General features: G+C 31.7%; 1 long non-coding RNA gene across 1 annotated transcript in view; it reads left to right on the top strand.

The window, feature by feature from the left end:
* Positions 1-1,104, top strand: part of LOC108663898 — a 1,648-nt gene extending 544 nt beyond the window's left edge. The window contains exons 2-3 of the long non-coding RNA XR_001929998.1: positions 66-139; positions 990-1,104. This is a non-coding gene — a long non-coding RNA (uncharacterized LOC108663898). The remainder of the gene's footprint in view (positions 1-65; positions 140-989) is intronic.
* The last annotated feature ends 14,622 nt before the right edge of the window (positions 1,105-15,726 follow it).

Below are 15,726 nucleotides of genomic sequence, written 5' to 3'. Positions count from 1 at the left end.
AGCCTGAAATAATTTATGATAAAATGACACAATTTATTGAATTTTGTGTCATGGATTATGGATAGGTGGTGAGTCAATTGTTTCAGGTAAGAGACTACACCCGAGGGCGGAGGATAGGAGTATTTCTACTCCTAATACTGTGAGTAAACTTATTATCATTTAATTTATCTAAGGTAGTTTTTATGAAATTTTATAAATTTTATGAAAAATGGATTTAAAAAGGATAAATTTCGTGTTTTATAAATAAATGTGTTTTTATAAAATGGTTTTATAAATTGTTTGAAATTAATGATGAATGTTATTTTTTTTAAATAGAGTACATGGAGACTGTGGTTGTTAAGTATGAATTGTATTTTTAATTCAAATGGCTTATGATAGTGTGAGCATGCTTGGCTGGTTTATTGTATTGAAATTACATGAATTGTGGTTTGCCGTGCAAATTAGTTATTATAAAAAAATTACCTTGTTATGCTGTTAAACTATTTTGTGATTATGGTGGGGCTGACCTACACTGCAGTGGTGGGTTTCTGTGGACCATCCTATTAGAGGGGCTCGGTAAACCCGGCTAATTTATTTTACCTCTATGGGAGAGGCGCGTAGGGTAACTCTTGTGGAGGGGTTTGAGTCCACTTCACGCTTTACCACCACGTGAAAGTGAGATTCAGCCAACGTCAAGGGACGACTATTTTATATGAATAAGTCGTTTTAACAGCCTTGGCGGACTCGAGTGGATGCTTTGATGACGATCAAGTATTCCCGAGGATGAGTTTTGGCATGAGCCAAATTTTATGAGAAACATAAGCCTTGAAAATCATTTTAATTGAATTATAATTGTTTTCATGGGATGGAATAAATTTCTAAGTTATGAAATGCATATTGGGATGAGATATTTTATTGTCTCAATTTACTCGGTTTTAGATACTTTAGATGGTATCTGTTTACTCATTGGGATTATAAAATCTCACCCCTTCTTCCTATACATTTTTCAGGCTCAGGACAGTTTGTAGATAGTCGAGTAGGACGAGAACTAAGCTCAGAATTGCATTATAGAAAGTAAAAGTTCACAGTCTTACATCCTCTTGGTCAATTGGGGCACACGTGTCATTGCAGATCAAATCTTATATTTTGGTTATTTGTATTTCTATTCATACAATTTTTAGTTTACTTTCATGTGCGAAAAAATTATTTATGAATATTTCTATAGAAATTTATTTTATGAGAAAATAGAATATTTTATTTATTATTTTTGAATAGTACTAATTGTCAACAATTTGCTTTTAAATGAACGTTTTAGATATCAAAATTTATTTCTAAGTATGAAATATGCGTTTTCCACCTAATTATTACATTTTTAACCTGTCTCGAAATTTTTGACGAAAATGACAAAAACGCCCCTGTGAGGCAGAAATTAAAATTTTATTGTTTTTGGACCAAAAAAATGATTTGTATTGTTTTAAAACATGATTTTTGTAACAATAAATCACAGGTTAGGTGAGGAACTGATATGAGAGCCTGGTGAGGAACTGATACGAGAGCCTTGCGAGGTCTCGATAGGGTACTCGGAAGATGAGTGCCTATCGGAACATCGCGGCGGTTGTCACGGACTCGAATGTGGTTTTGGGTCGTGACAAAAAGACAAAGTGCTCAATATGTGGAAATCACATTCCAACAATGATACTTAGCTAAAGAATTTAGCACAAACCAAACAATATCCTTATTACCAAAAGCTAAAGATACAAGACAACTAATTCCTTATCATTGTATATGAAAATCATCGAATCCTATAATTTTCAAGTGAACATAAAGAAAAGTAACTGATAAACTAACCTAAAAAATTCATGCAAATAAATAAAATCTCAATTTCCATATAAAAATCAACTTCCAACAAAATAATTCTCCCCTCCAAACTTAAACTTTACATTGTCCTCAATGTTAGGAATAAATAAAGAAAAGGTGAAAGAATACTCCCTTAATAGTTGGAGGACTCCAGAAAAGGTTTACGCGTTTTCCTTATTTTCATTATTATCATCAATGCTTGTGGGAGGCTCTTTTTTTTTTACTATAAAAAGAAAATAAATAGAGATTAATATAGAAATATAAATCAATAAAATAAAAATAACCAAAAAGAGAAAATATGAGTTTTGAAAGCTTGAGTTGCCTCCCAAAAAGCATTTCTTTATATTCAATAGCTTGACTATGGTACCCTTTTTTTCACTTCTTCACCACTACAATAAGGCTTGAGGCTTATTCCATTAACCATGAATGTTGCAGCAGTCTCACTAGCAATTTCTATGATACTACAAGGATAGACCTTAACCACTTTAAAATGACCCAACCATCTTGATTAGCTTTTTCCATTGAAAAATCTTGAAACATGGATTCGAAAGTAACAAAACTTGTTGTCCAACATCAAAATTTGCTATACTTGTTGTTGAAGGATGATTCTCATCAAATTCCTTTTTAGCCAACTTATGAACTGAATCCACTCTATAGCAATTATTTGTATAGGAATACTTAGTTGCATTGAATATATTAAACTCTACTTCCTCCCCTCCAACTTAGAAAGTTATTTTTACCTTTTTTCACATTTATGATTGTCTCTACTATAGCTAAGAACAGTTGTGCCAATAAGAGGAATTTGAACATCATCTTCCATCTCTAGAATAATGAAGTCCACTAGAGTGTACAAATGTCCAACTTTAACTAAAACATCCTCTATAATCCCAACAGAGTACCTAATTGATCTGTCAGCTAACTGCAAGGTAACTGTAAAAGGCTGTATCTCCTTAAATCTAAGTTTCCTGGCAATAGACAAAGGCATTATTGAAACACTAGCACCTAAATCACATAAAGCTTTCAAAATTTTAAAACTACCAATAATGCAAGAAATAGAAAAACTCATTCGATCCTTTAGCTTTGGTGGAAGCTTATTCTGAATTATAGCACTATACTCCTCAGTAAGTGCAACTATCTCAAACTCTTTTAATTTCCTCTTTTCAAACAAGATGTCTTTCAAAAATTTCACATAACTTGACATTTGTTCCAAAGCTTCAGCGAAAGGAATATTAATGTGTAGCTTTTTAAATACATCAAGAAATTTCTAGAATTGTTTGTCAACTTTATCTTTTTGAAAATGTTGAGGAAAAGGTGGTGGGGGTGGTTGTGTAGGCTTTATTTTTGAATTTTTTGTACTTGATTTTTCACCAAAATTTTCAACCTTAAAATTTTTTTAAACTTGTTTTTCAATGTCTTTTTCAGTTTCTTCTTCAATACACTTAACCAAATTTCCAGAATTTAATTTGTTCCACTTACCACTTTTCCACTACGAAAAAGGATTGCCTTATAATCTCCTTACCTTTTTTATTGAGCTAAATCATCCTAAGTAGTAATAAACTCAACTAGAAACGAATGTAATCAATTATTTGCCTTATTTTTCAGTGAAAATAGGAAAAACCTCAATTTAATGGCATCATCAGTAATGCTATTATTTTTTAAAGTATCACAAATCCCCAAGAAATTCATAATATGTGCATTAGGATCATTATTCGGCAATCCCCCAAACTGACTAGAAGTCTAAATCATCTGAATGATTGTTGGCTTGATTTCAAAATTATTGGCTTAGATGGTAGGTCCACGAATGCTAGAAGGAAGGCCTTCAACGAGAGGTATAGCATATTCTCGCAAGGATTTATTTTCTTGTTCTAGTTGCCCTTGAATTTGTTAATCTCCTTATTGTTCAGCCATTGTTTCGGATTGAGTTGAAGCTTGTAGATATTCTTTTCGACAACTTCGAAGAGTCTTTTTGATTTCAAGATCAAAAGGAACAATCTCCAAACTTCTCACTCTCCGCATACAATGACCAAAAGTATCTGAAAACAAAGAAAAGGAAAGTTTGAATTAAGACTAAGATTGCTTGGTATTAATATTAACAAAGAAGATTTTGCATAATTCTCAAGCAACGACGTCAAAAACTTCTTGTCGAATTTTATCATGCAAGTGTACGTATCATTAACAAGTAATATAGTAGAAAGTAGAATTTGTTCCCATGAAGAATTGGCTAAATCTTTTTTCTAATTACTAAAATTAAACAACTTAATCTTATCCAAATAACCAAATTTAAAACACTAAAAATTAAATAAACTAAAATTAAAACTAAAACTGAAAGCAAAAGTAACAATTTAACTAGAATTAATTAACTAAAAGTCTAGAACCACAATATCCCCTCAATGTTTCATTTGAATTTCTTCTATTCCTTCTTTACTTACTAGCTAGGCTTGAGTTGTTAACCTAGAGTTCTAATTTATTTATAAGTCTCTGTCGAGTTTTTTTATAAAATTATCTATCTTAATCAATTTACTATGTGTCTATGCAAATTGAAATTAAGAAAGACTCATTAAGAACAAATTCTAATTTTGGCTACATATGACATGTAAATGTATGCCTACCCTACACGCAAATCAAATCAATCATCTTATGCAATTGATATTGATTATAGGCTATTACATTAATGACTTACTGTAAACTCCCTCTTTCAATTCTGTTTAGGTTTCCAATTCAATTTAATTGGTGGTTAATCAATCAAACACATTAAGAACAAGATTGAAATAAACAACTCAAATACTATCAATAATAAGTAAAAAAGAATATTAACAACTCAAACTATGTATTGAGTTCAATTTTGATTCTAAATTAAAAACTTAGTTCAACATAATGTATGTAAAAATCATCCAAAAAGAAATTTAACGATCAAAACTAAACAAGAAAGTATAAAGATAACAAGAAAAGAAAGAACTTTAATATTTATCATTCTTCTAATTTGCAATCTTCCTTGTATTCCTTAGTTTTTTGCTAGCTTCAATGCCTATTTTTCTTCAAAAAATCTAGCTTAATTCATGTTTTTTCATGCTTCTCAAAGGGGAATTAAATAGGGCTCAAATTCTTCTTTCTTCATTGGGTGCTGTGGTGCAGTGCACTTTTAATTTTATTTCAAGGTTTTCCTTTGAGCGCCAAGGCGCTGGGTGCTTGGTAGGCACGGAACCAAGTGTCAAATATGCCTTGAGGCATCCTTCCCAATCAAGGTGCTACAGCGCTGGTCCCATGATGGCCGTAGCGCTCAAAGCTTTTTATTGCTCAATCAGATTCTACTACACTACTTCAAGTTCAACATTGTTTTTGACTAGATTATAGGATAAATTGGGAAAAGTGGCAAATATAAAATTGTAGTTCTGCCTCTTCGCTTTCCAATGGTTTAAGAATCACATCAATTGAGCTTTTGTAGAGAAAGATATGCTCAAAATACTGCAACATATGTAGTTGAAGTCTGCTCCTAAAATGCATCTCTTTCACTAAATAGGCCTTATTTTCAAAGCATACCTACAAACATAAAACTTAACTTAAAAAATAACCAAACTTGAAATAAAACATCATAAAATAACTTAGTACAATTGAACCTAATATAATTGAATTAAATAAAATATATGGCTAAAAACTCCTAATGTTTAAATTAAATCTCAAAAGCTTAGACAAAATATATTGGAAATTAAAACCAAATTAGTGTTATCACACCCGCAAACTTAAGATTTTGCTAGTCCTCGAGCAAAATATAAAAAAAAACTACACAAAGGAGAAAGCAATTTAAATGATGAAATCAACATAAATAAACAAACTAACTAGAGACAAATAGCATCAAATCAATGATCTCCGTAATTTCCTCAAAAGTATATCTATAAATCTCCAGCTCAAGATAAATATAGTTATCATTTAAGTTAATGTTTCAATTCAAATGCACGCTCATTCTCGAATGGATTTTTGTTTTTGTGTGTGAAATCTTTTACAAAGAACATCACACTTATTTGAATGAGTTTATGCCAATGCAAAATTTCATATTAGTACTAGATTCCATAGGTTTACTTTTCATCTTTTTCTCCACTAATGTAGACTAATATTAAGTCAAGGATCAATAAGTCTTTATTAAGTTTGTAATGTATGGCTAGGGTCAAGGTAGGATAAAGGATAATAATTTGGCTCAATTCACCCTAAGCACATAATTATTCTAGGACCTATATAGAGCTCTATTTTCATTCTCCATGTAACTCATTTTTCTTCTCTTTGAACTTTTCTTTTTGTTCAAAACTTTATTCTTCTTTTTTTTTCATCACAATTTCACACTTTTAAACTTATTTCTTTGTATTGTAGGTAGTGGGGTGATTTTTATCATTGATTTTTGATTTTTTTTTTCAGTTTTTCAGAAACTTCACCTTTCTACCATATGCATTTAGCTCAATATATATTTCCTAAAATAATATACATGTTTAAGAGTGAGGGTTGCAAAATTGAAAATTTTATTTAAAGGCTCGGCTTAATTTTTATGTGTTTAAACAAAGAAAAGGGAAAATTTGGCTTAAGGGGGTATACTAGGGATAAAATATAATAAGGTAGGCTTGAAAGGCTCAAACTGGTCCAAAGATGGTCTAAATCATCTTGAGAAAGAATTAAACAAATTTTAGAATTCTTGACATAATCTAAAATTCACATTAATATAAACGTTTTCTAGATGGCACAATAATTCAAACCAAAAGATATAGAGCTCAATATGTGAAAATCACATCTTAACGATGATATTAAGCAAAAAAAAAATTAGCATGAATTAAATAATATCCGTATTTACCAAGAGCTAAAAATACAAGACAACTAAATTCTCATCATTGGATAAGGAAATCATTAAAAATTTGGCACTGATTACTCTAGATCTTAAAATTTTCAAACAATCATAATGAAAAGTATATGATAAGCTAACCTAAAACATGCATGCAAATAAAATCTCAACTTCTAGAAAAATAATTCTCCTCCCAAAACTTAAACTTAACATTGTCTTTAATATTAAAAGGAGAAAAAGAAAAAGTAAAAGAATACTCTCTGGCATTTGTAGGAATGAGGAGAGACTACTCATCTTCTTCATCTTCATTGCTATCATTAATGCTTGTGGGAGGCTTTTTATTTTTATTTTTTTGCAAAAGAAAAGAGATTAAGGAACAAACAAATAAATAAAAATAAGAGCATAAGTTTAGAAAGCTTGGGTTGCCTCCCAAGAATCGTTTCTTTATAGTCACTAGCTTGACTATGGCATCACTTTTTTCACTTCTTCATCCACAACATAAGGCTTGAGGCTTTGTTTATTAACCTTTAATGCTTCGATAAATGTACTAAATATCTCAATAGGGCCATAAGACAAAACCTTTACCACTTTAAAGGATTTCCACCAACATGGTTGAAGTTGCCATGGTAAAAGATAGAGATGTGAATTAAAGAGTATTATTTGCTGTCCAACCTTAAAATCAAGATTAATGGAAGGTGGTGATTCTAACTCAAGAGTTCGTGCTTGCTTGATTGAAAGTGGTGGAATAAGCTTATCTTTACCTTAATCAACTACATCCATTCTATAACAACTTTTTATTGAGGAAGGATACTTAACTAATTTGAATATATTAAACTAGACTACCTCATCTCTAACTTTGAAAGTTATCTTGCCTTTCTTCACATCAATGATTACTCTAACTATAGCTAAGAATGGTCTTCCCAAAATAAAAGGAATTTCCATATTTTCTTCCATCTCAACAGAATGTAAAACTTCCTAACTTTTACTAAGACATCCTTAATAATCCCAATAGGGTACCTAATTGTTCTGCTTGCTAATTGCAAAGAAATTGTAGTAAGTCGTATCTCATTATGTCCAAGTTTCGTAGTAATAGTCAAAGGCATAAGTGAAACACTAAAACCCAAATCACACAAAGCTTTAGAAAATTTAAAACTACCAATAGTACAAGGGATAGAAAAATTCCATGGATACTTAAGCTTTGGTGGAAGGTTATTTTGGATTATAACACTGCACTCCTCAATAAGTGCAATGTCTCAAAATCTTCCAATTTCCTCTTTTTGTTCAAGATTTTTTTTAAGAACTTCACATAAATTGGCATTTGTTTTGAAACTTCAGTAAGAGGAATATTAATATGCAACTTTTTAAATACCTCAAGAAATCTTTAGAATTGTTTGTCAAGTTTCTACTTTTGAAAACATTGGGAAAAAGTGGTGGAGGTGGTTGTGAAGGCTTTATTTTTTAGTTTTTTGCACTTAATATTTTGCTAGAATTTTCAACCATAACATCTTTTCATCGTCTTTCTCAACTTCTTTTCCAACATCTTTTTTAGTTTCTTTTTTAACTAGCTTAACCAAAATTTCAAAATTTAAATTTGTACAACTTACCTCTTTTCCACTTCTGAGTGATGCATTCTAATGCTCTTGCCCTTCTTTTCTGGGATTGGGTTCAACATCACTTGGTAAAGTACCTTGAGGTCTATTGTTGGCAACATTGGCTAACTGACCTAATTATGTCTCAAGATATTGGAGAGATGCTGATTGGCTTTAGATTAATGTAGATTGACTTCGAATGACAACATCATTCTTTGCCATATATTGAATGAATATCTCTTCCATTGTTGGTTTTATCTCAAGCGTAGGAGCTTGAGGATATGGTGGAAATCTTAGAAGAAAATTTGGCTTAAGAGCTAATGAAAATGCCTGGTTGTTGTTCCAAGAAAAATTAGGATGATTTCTTCACCCCAAATTATATGTGTTGGAATAAGGATTATTTTGTGGCTATCTATTTCCAAGATAATGGGCTATTTCCATATAAATAGGACAATGGTCACTAAAATGTCCTTCCCACATAAATCACAAGTAAAAAAAAGGCTCTGAACCATATTAGTACTCAAACTATCAGTTTTCTTTGTGAGAGCAACCAATTGTGAAGTAATAGATTAATTGCATCAAGCTCATGGATACCAACAATTTTTCTTGTCCTCAATCTTTTTGACGGCCATTGGTAATTATTTGAAGCCATCTCCTCCAGCAAATTGTAGGCCTCATCAATGGATTTACTCATAAGTGCACCTTCAGCTGTTGCGTCAATTGTGGTTTTAATTCATCTTAGCAAACCATTATAAGAGCTTGAACTTGCAACCATTTAAGTAATCCATGGTGAGGACATCTTCGTAGCAAATCCGTATACCTTGCCCATGTTGGAGTAGGATCTTAGTGGATTGATGTGATTGTGTAAAGCATGGATTTCAAAAAAAAAATTTTATAAAGGAAGGAAGAAATCTAATTACATAAGCAGAAATACACATCATTCTTATTGCAAGTAACATAATCACATCCTAAAAAGATAAGAATCTATTAAGCAAAAATAAGAAATACCTTTTATTTTGAGATTTTTATTTTCGGACATCACCACACCAATGAATGATTTCTTGACCAGACAAGTTTACCACTTATTCTTCAATAATGCTTTCAACTTGAACCATGAGTGGACAAGGTGTGAAATGCTAGACTACAAAATGGCAATTGATTTTGTCTTTTTTTTCTTCCTAAAAATTAATGGTTATTTTCTTTCATAAAATTCAGCCAAGAATGGGAGAAAGGAAGAAAGATACAGAAAAGTTTGGAGGAGGAGGAGAGAAGTGATGGTTGAAACTTTTTCAAGAAAAAGAACGTTTGTTTCTTTTCTTCCAATCTCTTCTCTTTTTATTAAAACTCTTGCCTCAAAGGTTTAATCAAACTTAAACACCTTTGAATTGATCTTGACTATCCATTTAGAGTTATGGAAGTATCAAACATGCTCCATAATTATCAAAATTAAAATTAAAAAATAAATAATTTAATTCTTTAATTATCATTTAGAGTTCTTGATAAAATAAAACTCCTTATTGAATAATAACTCTTATTTTATTATTATCCATCTTTATTTAAAAACAATTAATAATAAATAACAGAGTGATAGTTAAACATGGAGTCTCTTTTTATGAACATGGATGTCTAGATTCATTTTGCAAGATCCTCCTAGCATTATCTTAATTTAAGACAACTCTTGTCTTTAATTAAGACAAAAATATTTTATCTTGTCTAAATTGAGACAAATATGCTTTCTTATCTAGATTAAGAAAAAAAATATATTTGTAAGAAATTTAACCGTCAAAACTAAACAAGAAAGTATAAAGATAACAAGAAAAAAAAAAGAACTCTAATATTTATCATGCTTCATATCCACAATCTTCCTTGCTTTCCTTACTTTCTTGTTAACTTTGATGCTTTTTTTTTAGAAAAACCTAGCTTAATTCATGGTTGTACATGCTTCTCAAAGAGGAGTTAAATAGGGCTTAAGTCCAACGCTAAATAGAAGTCAAACATCTCATATTCTTTGTTCTTCATTGTGCACCGTGGCCTTCCTTGCTTGGGCGCTGAGGCGTCGTGCAATTTTAATTTTTTGAAGGTTTTCCTTTGAGTGCCACAACATTGGGTGCTTGGTGGCCATAGCGTTGAGTCTCAAATATGCCTTGAGGCATCCTTCCCAATCGAGGAGCCACAGCACTGGTCCCATGATCATTGCGGCACTCAAACCTTTATATTGCTCAATCAAACTCTACTACATTGCTTTAACTTTAACATGATTTTTGACCACCTTTCAAGCTGAAGTCGGCAAAATGATAAACATAAAATTGGTAGCTATGCCTTTTAGCTTTCGAATGGTTCAAGAATCACAATAATTGGACTTCTGTGGTGAATGAAATGTTTGAACTTTCGCAACATGTGTAGTTAAAGTCTGCACTAAAAATGCATCTCCTTCACTAAATAAGACTTCTTTTCAAATCACACCTACAAAAACATGAAACTTAACTTAAATAATAACTAAACTTAAAATAAAACATCATAAAATAACTTAACACAATGGAATACAATATAATTAAATAAAATAAAATCAATGGCTAGAAACTCATAGTATTTAAATTAAATCTTAACAACTTAAACAAATTATATTGGAAATTAATACCAAATAACTCTATAAAATATAGTTATTACTTAATCTCTTGCAAACCAAGTTGCCAATAAATGGATAAATGCATCAAATTTATACTTGCACCCAAATTACATAAGGCTTTGGCAAAACATAATGTACCGATAATGCATGGAATGGTAAAACTGCCTGAATCATTAAGCTTAGGTGGAAGCTTATTCTGAATTATGGCACTGCACTCCATAGTAAGTGTAGTAGTCTTAAATTCACCCAATGTCTTTTTGATCAAAAGTTTTTTCAAGAACATCACATAGTTTGGCATATTTTCCAAAGCTTTAGCAAAAGGAATATTAATATGAAGTTTTTTATATATCTCAAGAAATCTCTAAAATTGCTTGTCGAGCTTTTGCTTCTGAAAACGGTGAGGGAAAGGTGGTGGTGGTTGTGATGCATTTAACTGAGGTTTCTCTCCTTCAGTTTGATCATCAGAATTTTCAAACACAATTTTTTTTTCAACGTTGCCACTTTCAACCTCTTTTTCAGCAAGCTTAATTGGATCATCAGATTGCAAACTACTATCTTTTACCTCTTTACCACCCTTAAGTGTAATTGCCTAAAAATGCTCCTTACCTTATCTTCTAGGATTGGGTTCAATGTCACTAGGTAAAGTAACCTAAGGTCTACTATTAATGACATTAGCTAACTGACTCATTTGTGTCTCAAGATTTTTGAGTGATGTTGTTTAACTCTATATGATAGCATCATTCTTGGCCATGTACTACATGAACATCTCTTCCATTGTTGGCTTTTTCTCAAGCATAGGAGCTTTAGCTTGTAGTGGAAAACTAGGAAGAAAAATTAGCTTTGTTGCTAATAAGGACCCTAGGTTGTTACTCCATAAGAAATTATGATGATTCCTCCAACTAGGATTGTAGTTGTTTGAATATAGATTATTCTAATATTTATCAAAACTTCCAACAAATTGTATAGCTTTAGTACTAATTCGACATTGATCACTGGAATGCCTATCTCCGTATAACTCACATGTTGTAAAAGGAATTTGAATAGCATGAACACCCAATGTATCAATTTTCTTAGTGAGAGCAGCCATTTGTACAATCAAGGCAGTAATGGCATCAAGCTTATGAATTCAAGTAACTTTTCTTGGACCTAATCTCTCGGATGACTATTGGTAATTGTTGGAAGCCATCTCTTCTAACAAGTCATAAGCCTCATTAATAGATTTACCCATTAGTGCCTCTTAGCTACAACATCAACAATGGTTCTAATTGGTCCTAGCAAACCATTATAGAAAGTCTATACTTGCAGTCAGTTAAGTAGCCCATGGTGAGGACATCTTCTAAGTAAATCTTTATACCTCTCCCATGCCTCAAATAGTGATTCCAAATCAAATTGCATAAAAGAGGTGATATCATTCCTCATTTGTTGTCTTAGTTGGTGGAAAAAACTTAGCCAATAATTTATGAGCCAAATAATCCCAAGTACTAATGGAACCAGCCAGAAGTGAATTCAACCAACTCCTTGCCATGTCACTCAATGAAAACGGGAAAAACCTCAATCTACCATTAGAAACGCTATTAGTCTTGAACGTATCACAAATCTCCAAGAAATTCACAATATGTGCATTATGATCATCATTTGGCAATCCCTCAAATTGAACTAAAGTCTAAATCATCTAAATGATTGCTGGTCTAATCTCAAAATTATTAGCCTAGATGGTAGGTCTGTGGATGTAAAATGAAAGCCTTGTACAAGAGGAACTACATATTCCCTCAAGGACTTGTTCTTTTCTTATTGATCAAACTTTGTTTCATGGTGAGTTGAAGCCTTTTGATTTTCCCTTTGAAGTCTTCGAAAAGTCTTTTCAATTTCTAGATTCAAAGGAACAATTTCTAAATTTTTGACTCTTTGCCTACAATGAAGAAAAGTACTTGAAGACAAAAAAAGAAAGGTTTTATTAAGACTAAGATTACTTGGTATTAATATTAATAAAAAAGTTTTAGCAAACAACTCCCTAGTAGTAGCATCAAACAGTTTTTGTCGGATTTACCATGCAAGTGTACGTATAATAAGAAATATAGTACAATTCCCACAGAGAATTGCACTAAAATCTTTTGCTAAGCACTAAAATTAATCTTATCCAAAAAACTGATTTTTAAAGCTACTGAAAATTAAATAAACTAAAACTAAAGACAAGAGTGGCAATTGAAATAGAATTAATCAATCAAATAGAACCTAGAATTACAATATTCTTTCAACACTTCATCTGAATCTCTTCTACTCTCTTTTTATTTACTAGATAGGTGAGTTGTTAACCTAAAAATTCTAATGTATTTATAAGTCTTTGTCGAGTTTCATACAAAAATATCTCTCTTAACCAATTCTCTATATGTTTATGCAAATTGCAATTAAGAAAAACTCATTAAGGTTTGATTCTATAATTAGCGACATATGACATGCAAATGTATGTCTACTTCACGTGCGAATCAAATCAATCATCTCATGCAATTGATATTGAACATATGCTATTTCATCCAAGGCTTACACTAAACTCCCTTTCTCAGTTCCATTTATGTTACCTTATCAGTCTTATTGGTGATCAGGCAATCATACGCATTAAGCATAGGATTGAAATAAGCAACTTTAACACTATCAATCATAAACAAAAGAGAGTATTAAAAATTCAAACTACATGTTGGGTTCAATTGCAATTCTAGATAAGAAAATTAGTTCCTCATAACTACTAAAAACATCATCCAAAATAGTTTAACTATCAACATAAAACAAAGAAAGTATACAAAGAACTAAAGAAGAAAAAAAAACTCAAAATCATCAACTCTTTGATCTTCAATCTTCAAGAGTTTTTTATTGCTTGATGGCTCTTTTTCTTTAAAGAAAACCTAGCTTAATTGTTCTTCTCAAGTGCTCTAAAAGTGTCTTTAAATAGGGCTAAGAATTTTATATGAAACAAAAATCTGAAAATTACAAAACCTAGGGTATCGAGTTGCTGCTGTGATACCTCTCCCTTAATGCCATGACAGTGAGCTCTCTACTTTGGCCTATGGTTTCCTCTTCTTAATGGTGCCCATTGATCCATGGTTTTTGTCACATCCCATTTCTTGGAAGGATTGTGACCAGTGCAAGGACCCAAACTAGCATAAATCGTTAGGCCCAAGCAAGTATTTTCTCATAACATCATCAAACATTCATCATCACATGCGGAAGCATAATATCACATCCAATGACATACATAATCGTAATACATACATTCTTAAAACTTATTACACAATAAAAGAACTTCTCAACTTAATTATGTAAGCTCAACTTAATACATCTATATGTGTATTAACAAGTGCTACTGTCATAGTGCACGATAATATAAACATTAACATCATCAGCACCCTTGGGTGTCCATATAGGCTCTCGAGCCATCATCATGATCTCATACATAAAATTATTCATATAAGATTCCTAAACATTGGCGATATCAACATAACCATATTCATAGTCTGTAAACATAACATAAAGTAAAGACCGACTCGTCAGCGGAATGTGACTAACTTTCAAGCATCAAATGGCTGTTAGACACCTACCAAGGAATGAAAACCAAACACTGGCTGTTATCAGCTACTATCACTAATTTGCAACAAAATAAATGGGAAAAATAACGTGAGTCACAAAGACTCTGTGAGTGGATACGAGAAGGGGACGAGCTAGGGGATAAGAGTATTTCATAACCATGCATTTATATCTCATGCCAATCCTAACTTCTGAATCATCAAATTCATTATACATGACATTTAACCTCATTTAAATACCTTTTGTTTGAAAACAAAATTATATAAACCTTTAGAAATCTTTTACCTTTAAAAATCCTCATCAAATTCACTCAAACATCATTTTCTGTACCATATCTATTAGCACATTATTGAATGTATTGATACTTACAAGCATTTATCGATACATTGGTAAAATGTATCAATACATTTCACACAGAAAACCTCTTATGGCAATCTGTTTAGAATGTATCGATACGTGCTCCATATGTATCGATACTTTGGACACAAAGACCAAGTTTCTGAACAATTTCAGCATTTTGCCATTCCTTAAGTCCTTTTACATCTTGGAAACTATCTTTAGGGCTCCATTATTCTTACTAAGCACACTTTCATGCCATCATAAGGTATAAACCATAAACATTACTCAAATGAACTCAACATACATCATGCCATAAACATAGCAACCATGATCGTTTCATTAACATTAAAAGTCATACATTGTGATGGTTTGACCCCCATCAACCTTGGGTTAGCCATGTGCAGCCCCATTACACCTTGGGTTGGTAATGTATAATTCCATTGCACCTTGAACTAGCAACATATAACCCCATTGCACCTTGGGCTGGCAATGTACAGCCCCATTGCACCTTGGGCATTTTATGATGCATCATAGGAGTGAAGTCTTCACTTGCGCCTCGTGAAAGTGAAATCAATCACACTCTTTGAGTTTCTCATACTCATAGCATATGGTATGTGGAATGTCCTTCACATACACGCTTACTCATCTCATAAGGTATATGAAATTTAGATCATATACATAATGTCATGGCAATTATGCTAACTCAATCATCTCAAGTAGTATACGAAATATACATCATATACCTATTCTCATAGCATTAATTATGCATACTTAATCATCTTAAGTGGTATATGGAATTTACATTATAAACTCCATCTTATAGTATACATCATGCATACTTGATCATCTCATATTGTATATGGAATTCACATCATATACATATTTTAGGGCATTCATCATATCAACATGCATATTATAACATCTATAAAATAAGCATACAA

Source organism: Theobroma cacao, unplaced genomic scaffold (genome assembly GCF_000208745.1).
Source record: "Theobroma cacao cultivar B97-61/B2 unplaced genomic scaffold, Criollo_cocoa_genome_V2, whole genome shotgun sequence".
In the NCBI taxonomy this organism is placed as follows: Eukaryota; Viridiplantae; Streptophyta; class Magnoliopsida; order Malvales; family Malvaceae; genus Theobroma; species Theobroma cacao.
The sequence above is the reverse complement of the archived record's forward strand: the minus strand, read 5'-3'. Positions and strand labels throughout refer to the sequence as shown.